Here is a 17,082-nt window from a genome sequence, read left to right as displayed (position 1 = left end):
ATGGAGTTGACTTATTGATAACTAATAAACTCGAATGAATTTAGACAAATTATACCCTAGATGAGTTAATCAATCATTAAAAATCATTGTTTACGTGTTTTCTTAGATTTGCGAAGTTGGGACATTACATTGACTGTTATTAAAGATAAGTCTTAATTCACTACATATAGTTCTAAATATAATATCTAATAAAGAACCAATCATATTAACTGTATATTTTTTTAATTGATTTCATCTATACTATGTTACATTTATGAAATTAATATTATGTAAATGTCTTACATCTTTTCTAGTTTAATTTCCTACTTTCTATTTCAAAAAAAAATTATCTCAATTTTTTAGTTTCAATATTGAAATTTTTAGTTTCAATATTGAAATTTTTAGTTGCTAGTTGTTGCAAGTTACATATGGTTCAATGTTGTAATTTTAAAGATGCTAGAATATGCATGTTACATTTCTCTCTAATCCTTTAAATCATCTTAAAGTGTCTTTAACAAACCTCTATAAGATGTGGGATTGAGTAATTTTCTTACACACTTTTTCACTCAAAAAGGAACTAGGGTTTCTATGACTGTTAGGTTTTTTCTTTCCCAATAAAATAAGAGTTCAATTTTAAATAAAAAAAGTTACGTGTATAATTTTGGACATTGGGATATGAAAATTATAAAAATTAAATAATTTGCAGTTCAAAACAGGCACTCAATTTTTAATCGTTGTCAAACCCTAGTTTTATGTGCAACTTCACATAGAGCTCAAATTGGCAAGAAATCACTGATGCAATTGAATGTGGATATTGAGGTGCTGTGGATTGATATAATTTCTTAATTATGTTACTAGTCAAGACTGTGAGTTAAAGTTGCAACACAGTCATAACATTGCACGACCCACAACCACTGTTGAGTTACTTGCTACTTACCCTCGACAATTGTTGTACAAATAGCTTTATATTTCATTATTATTTCTATTTTAGTCAACTGTTGGATTTAATTAGATTCCTTTACACAATTGACATGCATCTTAGAGAGTTCTTGGCTACACATATGGTGCCACTAGCATCTAAGTAGATATGTCCCTGGTCGATAATTAAATGAGTCTCTCTAAGATAGTAGGTTAATTAATTTGGGACATGTTGGTCTATTGATTACATGCATTAAGTTTTCTGCATAAACCTATTGCACTTAGTAGGGACCAATCACAAACTCTAACACCATTATTATGAGCTAGTCTAAATTTGCATTTCTTATACAATTGTTTGACAAAATGTCAAATTGAAAGTTTTGTTCCTTTTGTTAAAAAATAAAATGAAATGCATGAATTGAACATGTCAATGTAATATTTTTATAAAGTACAAGCAATAAACTATTCATCTAAACACTTTATAAAATTTATTTCTTTAATAATTATTATGAATATCAACTACAATTGTGTAGCAATCCAAATTGCCAATATAAAATTTGATTTTGAATTTAATATGAACGACGGTTTACATTAATGGAAATTATATATTATTATGTTACTTGTTCTTGTTGGCTCCTAACTTAAATCCTCCCCCACATTTCCATCCAAATCTTGAGTCTTTTTTATATAGAGTGGTTAAAGTACATGAATCTCATCAATAGTAGTACTTTTCAATAAAGTACCTTTTAAATATGTTGCATTATTTTGGTAGTGACGTAAATTGTATCCTTATACAATTCACACTTATATGGGGCTCACTTTGGTGGTTTTATCCTCATGCCCCTAATTCTAACTAGTTGTACTCAAGCCATGGCCAAATTTGGAAGCTCAAGACCCATACTCATTGACCTAAATTCTGGCTCAAGATGCCTGAACTATGGACCAAGCACCCTTAGTCCTCTTGGTCTATGTCATAGAGCACCATGGTCCAGTCAAAATGGGCCCAAATTTAAACTTCCGGCTCAGGATGCCTAAACTATGGACCTAGCACCCTACTCCTCCTAGTCTATAGCACCAGGCACCACAGTCCAATCAAAGTGGACCCAAATTTAAACCACCAATGGTTAGGAAGTTGTTAAGTAGGAAAGTGCTCCTCAATGTTGGCATTTTCCAAATTTTCAACACATTTCATGTAGTTATGTATAAATACAATTCTCACCCCTCCTTTCAACATATGGACCTAATTTCAATTCACGTCAATCACACTCCAATTAAGCAAATAAGCTAAGCATCTTCAAGGTAATGAAGGAGGTATATGAAGTTAAACATTAAAGTGAGCATCCATGATAAAGTTTATGTGTTTCCTCCATGAGTGAAGACATGCATGAACTCATAACAAGAAACATCGACCTTTCATGAGACTTTAATGCAAGAAGATAATAGTAAAGGTATCACTTGTCAATTCTGCATTTCCTTAAGGTTTGAAACCTCTTCCTTGAAAGAGTAAGATCTCTTTTTCTAATCGTCATTGTTGTAATGGAAGTTAATTCCTACCAGAGTTTTGAATTGCCCAAACCCCTATAGAGTTGAACACTTTTACCCTCTTTTCTATGTGTAGGTTCTAAATCTAAAGATAGAGAGTTCCAGATTAATAGAGTGCAAATAAATACGCATAGTTCTAGAGTTTGAATAGGTAGAAATCTTTGGTCTATGGAGAGTAGCTCTAATGACTGAAACTCATACATTAAATTTTTAGGAGAATGATCTACAAAGCACACCAATCTGGAATTTGCATGTCACAACTAATTAAAATACCTCTAATCTAGGGTGTCTCACTCCATAGGATGACACTTTTAGGTCCATTTTTAGACAAAGGTTCCTTTTCGTATCCCATTTTCAGATCTAAGTTTACTTCCTAATTTCTAGTTTTGTATCTTTCTATTCATGTTAATTCTTGTCATTTTCCTATTTCTTGCATCATTTATCATCACCATTATTGGAGTTGAGGAAAAATCAACTCTACAGCTCCCAAAGATCACCTACATGCAAACCTGTCATAGAATGAGAGAAGAAAAAGCTATGGAGGCCAGAATTCAGAGATCCAAAAAAGAGAATTCATATTGATTGTGCAACAAGAATGCAATTCAATAATTACAATTGTTATGAAAATACAAAGAGAGAATCCTTATAAAAGGATACTCGAAACCCTAAAGGTGAAAACCCTAAAGAATTATAAGGTTCCTAAGTTTAGCTTAAGCATAGAGTATAATAGACTAATAATTAAATAAATAATTATTAGCTAATAAAAGATTACTCTAACACCCCCCCTTAAGATGAACTTAGGGAGTAGCTAAAAAAAACCAAGGACTTAAAAAACATGTAAAAAATGCATGAAAGCAACAATGGGTCCCGACAACTAGGCCTAATGAGGTGCCCAAGTACAATAAAAATCTATGGAAAGTGGAGAAAAAAGAAGACCCTGTGGGAACAAAAATCCTCTCCAAGAAGAGATGAAAGCTCAAGTGAAGGACTAAGAAGCCTCCAAACAAGAGTGTTTCAGAAGATAGGAACAAAAAGAAGAGAATGAAGAACACCATTGAAGCATGAAATAGCTACAAACACTATCGAAGAGTAACCGCTGATCTGAAAAACCTCCACTGAAATAGAACATGACCAGGTAGAGAAGACTGTAATCTACATGAGTGCCCTCAAATAACACTACTCGAATCATATGGCAAACAAGGACAAACAACTGAACTCGAAGATATAGATGGCATGAAACAACAAAGCCTGAAGAGCTTATCAATCGAATCAAGGAAGCATTATAACCAACAAGACAAACCTCCCCATAATGCTGAAAAAGGAGAGGGACAAGTACTTTGGAAAGAACGACCAACAAGAACTGCATGACGAAGAACCAAGAACAACGAAGGTGAAAAGAAAGTGCATAGTGTCATGGAAGGAACACTCACTTGACACAAATCATGAGGCTAATGTCATGGAAGGAACACTCACTTGACAAAGGTAGATGGCAAACAAAAGACAAACATCAACCCCCCTTGGCACTCTATAAGTAGTGCATGTACAATAAGGCACAAGATGTGCAAGATTCCAAGTATACAAGGCATGGTGGCACTTTATCTCAGTACATTTGCATAAATAAAATGCTACAATGATAAGAAGAGACAAAAGACTGGAAATAGAAAGAACAGCCAAAGATGAGACATCCTACTCAAAGAATGAGATCCCAAGACCTGAAACATCCAAGATATTCACCAGAGTGCTGAAAAGCAAAAATATATATATATACCTGGAGTAGAATCTGGAAAGAAAACTCATATGAATAGAAATAACACAGAACCATCTTTCCAACAATATAATTTTTTTGAAAAATGGAGTTCGGATGCTCATGTTATGTCTCCCGGAGTGTAAAAATGAATCTCTGGCTTTGACAGAAAAAACCACCATCAAAAAAGAAAAATAAAAAATTCAAACCTCTATATTTGGATAGAGCTCGGAAAGAGCTTTCCGACGATATAAGATTTGTCGGAAAACACCTTCGTATGCCAAAGATACGGCCAAAAGAAAAAAAAAAAAAAAAACCCCTCTTTTAGGACATAAAAAGGGTTAAATAATAATAATAATAATATTTTTTTGACGAAAACCTTCTGACGCATTTGCAAGTACATCCGTATGGATTTTTCGTGCCTCGAAAAATGTGCCAATAAAAATCATGCCCCAGATGCCCCTATCACAAAAAATAGTCGAATTATATATCAAAATTCATGGAATTAGCCTTCTGAATCCAACTGTGAGGTCCTTTTGGCACCAAAATGTACCAAAAAATCAGCTACCCCAAGAAATGAAAAAAAAAAAACTGCAGAAACCCTCGAATACGGATCTGAAGAACAAGGCCCAAAAACTCTCATGAAGAGAACAGGGGCATGCAGATCTGGATCTCTGATACCATATTGGAGTTGAGGAAAAATCAACTCTACAGCTCCCAAAGATCAACTGAATGCAAACTTGTCACAGAATGAGAGAAGCAAAAAAGTTATGGAGGCAAGAATTCAGAGATCCAAAAAAGAGGAGTCATATTGATTGTGCAACAAGAATGCAATTCAATAATTGCAATTGTTATGAAAATACAAAGAGAGAATCCTTATAAAAGGATACTCGAAACCCTAAAGGTGAAAACCCTAAATAATTATAAGGTTCCTAAGTTTAGCTTAAGCATAGAATATAATAGACTAATAATTAAATAAATATTGTTAGCTAATAAAAGATTACTCTAACAACCATCATATCCAATCATATCAACAATGGAAGAGAATAATCAATCACAAGTGCCTAGCTCTCCCAAGGGACTGAAGTTGGTCTTAATTTGTTGTTCTCCAATGGAATTGATGAGATTGGGAATGATTCCTAGTTTGCATTTTTAGACTAGTGAACCCCATTTCCACCACCTTTCATTTTGGTGAGCTCGACATTGCTTGAATAATTTTTAATTTGGATGTTTATTTATGAGTTTTATTACATAAATTTTTTAGATTTAGAGACATTAATTCATCTTTTATGTGCTTTGATCATCATTTATTTAGCTTGCATTACTTAAATAGGTGGTTAATTGATCATTCCATTGCTATATTACATTGTGTAATTGTTTGTTTCATTTCTATAATTGCATATCCTTTGTTAATTTCTTGCATTATCATTCACAGTTGTGTGAAAGACTTAAAAAAATAAATTAATTCCTTTTCATTGGCCTTTAAGCTCATTTTATTTGTTTCCTAGGAGCAACTATGTGTTGTTTGAGCTTGTTCTTATCTATGGTTTTTATGCCGAGAGGCATTTACAGTGACATCAAAATGTCCGTAAACAAAAATTTAATTTTGAAATAATTTGACATGCAAAGATGGGTAAATGCATGAAATATGCCATCTTTTGGTTTTTGTGGAGGTGTTATTTTATTACTCTGAATAAAATAAAACCCTCTCCACTTGCCTCTAACTATATGAAACCGTTACATTCAAATGATAGTGGAAGAGTACCATAACATTTAAAAGGGAACGATCAATAAAATCAAGTATCATTGAGAGGTTAGTGGAGGAGTGGGCTTGCAATCATAGATTCCCTTCTATTATAAGATATCTCTTGGCATAATTTACCTATTGTTAGCCCTCCTACTTTCATTAAAAATTTCAAACTTGGAGGTCACTTTTTTGGTGTTTATTTTCTCTTTCGGTCATATATTCCTTCACTTTGAACCTGAGTCATTGAACCTTTTCAAAGTTCAAAGTTCAAAGTTCAAAACGTGCTTTAAAGAATTTTCTTCGCGGCTTTGTTTTATGGTAAAAGCGAGCACTTTGTTGCAATTTGTATTGAACTTGAACCTTTGAACCTTTTTGGTTCAAGGTTCAAGGTTCAAAGTCGATCATACGTTGGTTCTGTCTTTGCTCGTTAATTGTTCTTTGTTTTGTCGCATAGTTGGTGTTATGTATTGCTCTATGTTATTTCTCAATATTGAACTTGAACCTTTGAACCTCTTGGTTCTTGGTTCAAGGTTCAAAGTTCAAATTCTTAAAGTCTAAAGTTCTATGTAGAATTGACACATGCATCATGAAGTGAATGTGGCGGCAGGAAAATAGAATATTTTGGGGAATTCAAAATGTTAGTTTCTAAATTATGACAAGCAATCATGATAATTCATGAGTCATGTGATGGAATGACCCGAAATTAAATGCATGCTAGTTATACATCGAATCAGGCGTTAGCTCACACGAACTTACTTAATTAGTATAACTAGTTAAGTTTTGAGTGTGATTTTGTCCATTTTTGTTGCAAAAACTAGTGATTGTTTCTAGAATCTTCTCAATAGCAATGCAAGCGAGGAAAATTGGAGGTATTATATTTGCATACAAAAGGTTTTCGAGAATTTGTTGTTAAGATCAGGTTAGTTTCAATCGTTCTCTATTCTGTTGTATTTACTTGTTCTAGAAGCTAGCTATTGTTTGTTCCCCTTTGCTATGTATAAGAATTCATTTCATTCTTGAAATTGTTTGATTAAAATGAGAGGGGCCATTATGAGGCCAACTCTACCAAAATTGAGCTGCACTTCTTTCCTAGTTAGTTTGATCCCAGAGATGGGGGATACTTCATTAGCCCAGGCAGATCTCTCCGATTTTCTTGAGAGAGCCAAAAACCCAGTTCAAAATTCAAAGATGGAGAAAATTGTGAAGAGTGGTTTGGTTGAGTCCACTGCATTTCCCATCACTGCACCATGCCTAGAGTTAGTATTGGAATGTACGAACCGGTATGATGTAGAGCACAGGTGTATCGGGAACATTAAGGGTGAAGTGTTGTTAAAAATAGATAGGGAGAGCATAATGGTAGCCATGGGCATACCTCATAAGGAGCCATATGAAGACTAGACTATTGGCACTTCATACTCCTTTTCTGAGAAGAAGAGTACTTATAAAAGTGTGATTGCTAGGAATTGGTTATTGAAGATTCAAAAGGGGGGTTCCAGGTTACCAAGGCCACTTACTAGAGAGCACTTCATAACAGAGGTGCGAGACATTGTCGTTCTGTTGAATAGGTTAAAAGGAAATGCCCGTGCCTTTTACTGGGAAGACTAGATGTATTTCTACATCCAAGTCATGTTGAACGAAAGCGCCTACCTAGATTGGGGGCAAGTTGTTGCAGAGAGATTGCATGAGAGTCTAAATAGGTGCACGGGAATGAGTGGTTTCTATATGTCTCCATATTTGTTTTATATGCTTGCTTGTACCTGGTATTGGAATGGATTGCATCATGAACCCTGGATTGATGGAATAAGGTCATATGAATATTACCCTCACCTGTAGGAACATAGATATGCAGAGAATTTCGTGAGATGGAATGACATTTTTGCACGAAGATTGGTTTATGAATTGCAAGGAAACACAAATAAGAGGTTGTCAACAGAAGCCATGGAATTTATTGGCATTTATGGTAGTTACTTTATCCAATTCCCTCAGTTCACTTATATTAGAGTTGGCGGTTTTCAGGGTGAACCTTTCAAGTTACCCAGTTATGTTTTGGATAGCTATGTTTTAATTGAAGTTAGTCGACAACTAGCATATATTGGCAAGAAAAGTGGAAGGAAGTCTGGGGTGGTATTTCTAGTAGAACTTGGACACTATAGCTGTGCATCAATTTCAGATGCCTTGAACCTTGAACTTGAACTCAAGAAGTTCAATTTGCAGTTGTATGTTGCCAGATATAAATTTGACAGTCGAGGATTTGCTATAGAGAATTTAGATGTTGATAATGGTTTTCGGCATGAACCCCAGTTGGAGGATTATTGGGAGAACTATGCTGATGAGTTTGAAGTTAGAAGGAGGTTGTGGTCAAGATTCACAATTCAACAAATTATAGAAATGGGCTTATCCGTGAATGTTTGTGAGGTGCAAGAAGATGAAGACGAGGAAGTTGTTGATCCTGAGTTTGATGAAAGGATACGGGAGCAACCTATCCCATAAATTGATTGGAATAGGAAAGGGGACGATAACATTCAAGCCAAAACCTTTAATGTAATCAGACTAACATAAAGATGGTAGAAAGATCGTCGTCTTAGACAAAAGCCTATACCTGCTCCTAAAGATAAGAGAGTGGGTTGAACTCATGCAACTTCCAAAACATCTCTTCCTTCTTCTAACATTGCTGTTGATATTGCAGGTGATGAGAAACAAAGGATGGAGAAGGCCAAAATTACAAATTTAGGAGAGTCTTCTTTAGGTTCTGCTTTTGCCTGTGTTACCAGATCACTTAGTGGGAAAAGCAATCAGAAACCCTTGCAAGTTCATTGGTAGTAGACTTGGATCATGAGGAAGAAACTCAAGGAGTAATGGATACTCAGATGCAAGATCAATCCATCATAGATGTTGTAGATAAAGGAAAAGAAATCCAACAACCTGAGGATTCTGGGAATACCATGGTCGTTATCACCATTAACCAACAATCACCATCACCAAGGGAAACATCTATTGCACCTAAGTGGCTGAGTGCTTCGTTTACTAAGAAGAGGAATGCAATTCCTATTTCAATCCCAATGGTGGACATGGTCAACAAGTGTCTGGGAAGAACATCAAAGTCCAAGAGACTTAAAACAGAGACAATGATCGATGTGGATGAGCAAACTAGACACTGGATTGCAGAAGTAGCTAGACCCCCAGTAGGTAAGGAGGTCGAGAATATCATTGAGAAGGATTTCATCATTGAAAAGATTGATCTAGGGGCAACTTCTCGGGCTGCCGATGCTAAACATTTGGAGACTTCAACTAAAAGGATCCTCACTAGGACTTGGAAGGATGAAAAAGACAAAAATGAGATGAAGCAGATCATAATGCAAATGGATAAATATATCAATGCTATTCAGAATCCAAATCCCCAGCTGCTTTCTCAAGTTTCTTTGTCGGTTGATCCAAAATCGCCCATGAACTAGAGGTTACTTGATTAGGTTCAAAGGAGTCAAATGATTACATATGTCTTCAGTGAATGGCTTGAATCAATTGCACAATAGGGAACTAGCTATATTTTTGATCTGGTCAAGGTGTTCAAGAACACATAATCTATGGGGAAAGAGTTAGAAATATAAATAGTTGCTTGGGAAAAAGAGGAGTAAATGGCTGACAGTATTGAAGTAGATGAGAGACACTCAAAGATATGGAGTGATGAACTTCCTAGCTGAAAAGCCAATGCATGACCTTGATGATAATGTACCCTTCATTTGCAAAGAGAGTATTGAGTGGAGAAACTAAATTATTGACCAAGGACATGAGGAATCCATCAAGCTTCTATAAGAATTAAAAGAATTGACTAGCACTACATGCAAAAAGACATGAAATGCATAGATCTTCAGCTTCTAAAAGAGGATAAGCAAACGCTTGAGGATTCATCAGATATGGTCCAAGTCTTCAAAGATCAAGTACAACATATTCAAGAAGCAAAATCCTTGACAATTAAAGATTTCTCAAAGATTGCAAGAATTGAATCTATACTGGTTGTTTGTTTCGATCATCTTGAAATGCATAAGGGTAAGGTCATATAGGTAAGCTAAAAGAAAGAGGTATGGAAGCAATGAATCCTACATATTGGCCTCCCACATTACCAACTCATTATGAACTTCTCTTCAACCCACCTGGAATGGCAAAATATTCAAAGCACCCCTACATCACAAGACAAACAACTTGAAGCCACGTCATTTGCAGGAGTCTGATCGTGTCTCTGTTGCTCACGGCTTATGGCGCTTTTCCAGTTTAGATATTATTTTTCAATTTTAAAACTAAACTTCTTTAACTCTCATGTAGAGTTAATCGTTTGACTCTGGTTTATTTCTAATAGACTATCATAGCTTGGTGGCTATTTATATGGTTCGAGAAGTCTTTTTAAAGGTCCAAAAAACTTTGATTTACAGGAACAAGCGTAATTTTCTTTGGATTTCAGTGTAGACATTTCGTGTACATGTATGGAATGATGTTTTGATAAGATCTTCAAATCTGTGTGTTTGAAAGATATAGAAATCTCTGTTGGGATGTATGCTTATGTGCGGAATACTTTATTTCATTACCAGTGCTTTCTTAGTATGTGAATTCATTGATTTTCTTTTTGTTTTAAAAAAGGTGCTACATTATTGTTTAAATGACTCTGATCCCCCTTGTCATGTTTAATAAATTTTTATGTAGATAATTCAAAAATAAACACACTTTTCACCAAAAAGTGAGAAAGGCTTTCACATTCATTTGTCAACACAAAAGAATGCACTCTTATGCAGAGGGTAAACCTAAACTTGGTTCACCCAAGTGTTGGCTCATTTGCTTTTTCATGAAGGGTATGCACAAGTCATCATTTTAAAAATATATAAAAATCAAAGAAAAGGCAAATTTGTTAACCAACACCTATATTTTTTAAATATAGATATACTAGTCATAACTTGATGTTATGAATCTAAGAAGAAGTTATTGACTCATGACTTCTTGTGGTTTAAATACTAAAGGTGTTGAGCCTAAGTTGGTTGACTTATTCCCACCTAGGAGATTGGGTGAATCCTCTTCTCTTATGTTGAGAATCCTCATTCACGCTTCTCATGATGAGGATGACTCTTTAACACAAGTTTCTAATGAAAAATTGGGGAATATTGACAAGCAATTGGAAGATCTTCAACAATTTGTGAGTCAATAGAACTTTGCTAGAGAGGCAATCCCCTTGATTGAAGGTTTAAGGATGTTGATTCAAAATGATGAGCATGGTGTGGATGTTTTACATGGTATAGCTCACATGGTGGATGACAACACAATGAAGTTGGATATTTGCATGGAAGCGATTACACATTCCACTCCTCCAATCCAAGTTGAGATATCCATGCCTTTTCCCATATCTATAACCGGTGTTCCTACATACACATCTTCCATTATGACTGTCGCTTCACAAACAATAATGTTGTCCATGTTAGTAGTGGGTGGAATTCTATCAATCAATACCCTTATATACTACCTTCAACGAATCTCCCTTTTATAACCAACAATCTCCTCCACCCACCTACTACAATATTTTACCTACCTATCATACTACACCTTCCAATCCTCCATCACAATCTAATTGTTCCTAATCCAATTCGTCCACTAAAGCGACCATAAAGCATTTGTTGCTAAATGTTACATATTTACAATAATAAATGGCTAACATAACTCAATCCAAATCCACTATCCCTACATATTCATCAAGTATTCCACTTTCCATTGACATCCTTCACAATCTACTTCCACAACAAATTGAGGTTCCTCATTTGGAGAAATATCATCGACATGGTGACCCCCACACTCATGTGAAAATATTTTCTGCTTTATGCAGTGACTTATGAACTTTTACAAAAAAAATATTGCAAAAATCTTCCCTTCATCTTTTAACGACAAATATTTGTAATGGTTTTTCTCCTTGCCTAGTTATTAAATTATTAAAAATTAGCAATTGGTAGATACATTGTGTAGTCACATAAATCTGTCCACTTAATTAAATGAATACTTAGTATTTATTTGATTATTTAACCATGAATTAATAATTAATTAAATTAATATTTAATTAATTCATCTTAACCCTCTTCTCCTATTAATTAAATAAATTATTCAATTTATTTGATTTAATGCACTTAACCAAATTCATACCATTAATTAAATAAATAAATCATATTTGTTTAATTAAATCTTCTCTCACATTTAAATAAATTAATATTTATTTAAATCCCCCAAAATCCCACCTCTCACATTTAAATAAATTAATATTTATTTAAATCCCCCAAAATCCCACCTCTCACATTTAAATAAATTAATATTTATTTAAATCCCCCAAAATCCCACCTCTCACATTTAAATAAATAAATCATTTATTTAAATCACCTTTATCCTCCACCCACTTGTATTTTCCTACAAAAGCAAGTTGCACAACTATTTTAAATAAATCATTTATTTAAAATCCTATTTATCCTCACCCACTTGAAACCTTTAATGGTTTCCCTTAAAGTATTCAAACTTGATGGCTTTAAAGTCTTCAAACTTGATGGCTTCCTTCTATAGTCTTCTTAAGACTTTAATGGTTTTCCTTAAAGTCTTCAAGCCTTTAATGGTTCCCCTCAAAGTCTTCAAGCATTTTAATGCTTTATCTTCCTTTTTCTCATTTAAATAAATTAATATTTATTTGAATATTTATCCAAATACAACTTGCACACATTTATTGAAATAAATGAATTTTTATTTTAATAAAATCCTATTTTCCCTCACCCACCAAATCCACTTGCAAAATCTAATCCCCTTCTAGATTCTTCTAACCCCTTCCTAATTAACTTAATCCATCCCCTAATTATTGTCACATTCCTAAGCAAAATGGAGTCACTTCTCAAAGCCTAAAAGTCTTTGATAACCATTAAAGGCTTTCAACCTTCAACCACTAAATGTCTCAAAGTCTTGGATAACCTTTGAAAGCTTTCAACCTTCAACCACTAAATGTCTCAAAGTCTTGGATAACCTTTGAAAGCTTCCAACCTTCAACCACTAAATGTCTCAAAGTCTTGGATAACCTTTGAAAGCTTCCAACCTTCAACCACTAAATGCCTCAAAGTCTTTGATAACCATTGAAGGCTTTCAACCTTCAACCACTTAATCCCCAAAGTCTCCAATAACCATTAATGGTTACCTCAAACCCTCCCACATGGTTAAAACATTTGTTTTGACTCAACCTCCACCCAACCCAAGGGTCTCATCAAGCCTTTAATGCTTTGACCATGATTATCTCTTAATCATTTGCACAAAGGTTTATCCTTGCATTAACTCCTAATCCAGTGGGTAATCCTAATTTAGGCTTGACCCTTACCTTCTAGATAACCATGAGGTCTCCTCAGGCATTTAATGCCTCCAACCTCTTCTCTCAACCCAATCTTATGTTGACAGTTGTCACCATTTCATTGGTGCAAATTGTGCACATGGATCCCCAACTTTCAAGCTTGACCCTTGATTAAACCTTTCAATCCTGGCCATCCATTGCTCCATTTTTCCTATAAATAGAGCCCATTCCTTCATAATCCAGATCCTGAAAACTTGTATGCATTTAGGCTATAGACATTTTTAGAGAGCATTTAGCATAGCATAACTAAAATCTTGTCTTTTTGGTAAAATCAATCATTTTAGCATCAATAGCATAGTATTTAGCTTTTCATTTCATATTTGAAGCTTAATATTAAATCTCAATCCTCCATAAGCATCCATAGTGCAAAAAGCTACTGAGAGCTACACTCATTTGGGACTTGGAGAGGAGAGGAACAAGGGAGGAGCAACTATGAGCATCTTGATTAGCTATTTTATTCTATGTTTATATGCTTTCTATTTCATGCTTAATATCTCTCTTGATATGCCTGTTTAGGATAATCTTTTGTTGCTAACACTAACGTTTGTTTCTTGTGCTCTTGTGTGTGTTGCCATCAAACAGATTTTCTAATCCTTTTTGCAGAGCATCACATTGATTCAACATTTTCAAAATAACATTGACCCACAAGTTACCTTGACTGATTGACTGCATTGCAACCAAGGTGTTAAGAAGAAATTAACTGATTTTATTGGTAGATACAAATGTTCGTATGCACGAATTGCTTATCCTATTCTTGACACTGATATTTAAAAGATTTTCATTAATAATTTGTAAAAATAAATTAGAAACAAGATTTTGTTTTGTGAATTCTCATCCTTGACATAATTGTGCATGACACTTCATAATTATCAACTTTAGGTTAGTCAATATGAAGCTTATTCATCTTTGACTCTAGTTGATAGGTATGCACATGCTCATCAAACTTTTCAAAACTTTAGAAAAAAAAGCAAAATTTTCATTAAAATTAATAGCAATTTTTTTTTCCAATCATATTGATAGCCAAGTTGTAGCCACAATAACCCTTGTTGTATCTCACTTGTCTAAATTTCAAGCATCACAACTTCACTCCCCTTTTTGAGTCCTTTCATAGAATCATGCTTCAAATGATTAACAATTACATGATGAAGCTTCCTCTTGTCCATCCAATAGACACTTCCAAACATTTGTCATCTTCTTTTGACTCAAAAGTCTTTTGTCAATACCATTGTCAACCCAAGGATGACATGAAAAAATGTATGTGTATGAAGCAGGAAATTCAAGACCTCATTGAATCTAATGCTATAGTGGTGGATGACTTGAATGGTAAAGCGAGTAAATCCTTAGCACCTCCTAATTAAAACTTGGAAATATTTACCAATCCTTTGCCTTCTCATTCTATCAATGTTTTTTAGTATAATGATAGATCCTTTATATCTATTGATCATATATCTAATGAAGCCAATAATGTTGTGAGCCTAATTGGACAAGAGAAACCTAAGCCTAAGTGTGAACTTAACATTACCTTTACCCCAAGTGATATCATAAAAGCACTTGATGGTCCTTTATACATTACTACGAAAATCAAAGATAAATTCTCAAGAGGAATTCTTATTGATCTAGTATGTATGGTGAATGTTATTATGGAAAAACATCTAAATATACAAAACAATTTCATCAAGAAATATATGATAAATTTGATGTCTAGATCAAGAAACATGATGGTTTCAATTGTCCCACCATAGGTTCCATCATCTTTCCATAGAAGTTTGTACTAAGTGTTTGGATATTACCTTTTCCATTATCCCTATCTTAGACCAATTTCGTGTGAAGTTGGGTTATCCTTGGCTCACATACATGAAAGCAATCCCTTCTAACATTCATAAGTGTTTGAAGTTCCCTCTTAATGGGCAAGTTATAGTAATCCATCATAGTTTTTTTCAACCCTTAGCTAATCATGGAAATTTTACTCTTGTTGCTTTTGGCCTCAAAAACCTTAATTGACCTAAAACCTTATCAAGATAGCCTATTTATTTCCTATCATATGTATAAAGCTATTAGGATTGCTTCCTTAGGTACTCCTTTGGGGGTTGCTTCAACTATTCTACCTAAAGATCCTTCCTCGTCTATGGATATTAAAGTAGCTCATCCTGCTCCACATCCTAAACCAAGACTCTTTCCTACTCCTACCATTCCTCCTATTTATTTTGTGGTTCCACATCCAAAATCCAATAACAGATGAAGAGAAAAATTCCCAACATCTTCTATCTCTCAACCTATGTGGTTCCTTTTGTTTGTCCTTCCATTCCTAGAACAAAGGAAGAAAAGGAATCAATGTTGAGTGATCCTCAACCTTATTCTATAAAATATTTGAGTCATAAAAAATAAAATCAGAGTGCAAGAGGTGTGAGAGAACACTAACAAATATATCGTGCCAAGGCTCATGAGCTTTCTTAAAAAAATGATTCTTCTCCTAAGCAGTCAAATGTTGTTTTGATCCCATCTTCCCAACCTTTTCTAAATCTTAGAGAGGAAATTTACCTTGACCAACATCACCAAAAGTTGAAGTTGTCGATGCAAAATGATTCCCCTTCTCCTCCTCCAATCAAACCTCCTATAGTGATTATTTTAGATGATAATTTTGATAATATAGTTGAGGATGTTAATAATGTTAATGATGATTTATCTTCAATATTTTCAAAATCATTAACTATAGCTCCTAGTGACATACATCGTGAATCATCATTAGAGAATGGTCCTTGTTTGGCACTAGTGATAGCTCCATCTACCGCAGTAGTAGTAGTTCCTTTAGTATTTTATCCACCATCTCTAAATGATGTTGAGCAAGATTGGGAGGTGGATGATTTTGTAGACTAGCTCATTCGTGTAGTAGATTATTTTGTGTGTTTTCTTGCATGCAATGTGATCCTCGCAATGTGATGCTTGGTTTGTCTTTGTGTTTTGTAATCTCTTTTTGGATGACCGTTGATTATTTTGTTGGCAAAAGGAAACAAAGGGACTGACCCTATCATAATATTCCTCTCTATGTATCTCACTTCTTCATATGTTGTATACATGCTATGTCATAAATGTGATTTTGTTGTAAATATATTTTTTTGCTTACTTGGGGATGATGCAAATTGTTGAGATCTTTTTGGTCTCTTTCCTGTTGACCTAAAAACACTTTTATTGTTAATCTTATGTTCTCTTCTTCCATTGTACTTGTAGTTCTACTACCTTTGGGGGATGAGGTGAATTTAAAACAATCATACTTGATATGCATGATTTATTTGATGCACATACTAACCCAAAATAGTGGATCCCTTATGTGATATTTCATGTCTTGTGACTATCACCTTTGATTTTCCTATATTTGGGGACATCTCATTATGGTGACATGTTTGTATTTCAAATGCATGCATGTTACCTGTAATGTATGGAAATTGGGAATTAGGGTTTTACCAAGTAAATCCACTAAATAACCCAATTAACATAATTACATTGAAAGAGGATTGAACCCAATAGATCTAGGCTCAACCCAAGCAAGGAAAGAGACTAAAATTCTAATTGGATTCAATTGGTTGAGGTTGATTATCCTCTTTCTTAGTTGAATTTGAAATGTAGTTGTGAAATTAGGACAGAATGAGGGATAATTGAGGTAAATTGATAGAAACAATAAGCTATAGATATCCCATAGAGCCACCAACTAAGCTCTAGGCAAAATAAGATGTTTAGAACATGTTCCCAAAAGTTTGT

This window comes from Cryptomeria japonica, chromosome 3 (assembly GCF_030272615.1).
Source record: "Cryptomeria japonica chromosome 3, Sugi_1.0, whole genome shotgun sequence".
In the NCBI taxonomy this organism is placed as follows: Eukaryota; Viridiplantae; Streptophyta; class Pinopsida; order Cupressales; family Cupressaceae; genus Cryptomeria; species Cryptomeria japonica.
This window is presented reverse-complemented; position numbering follows the sequence as displayed.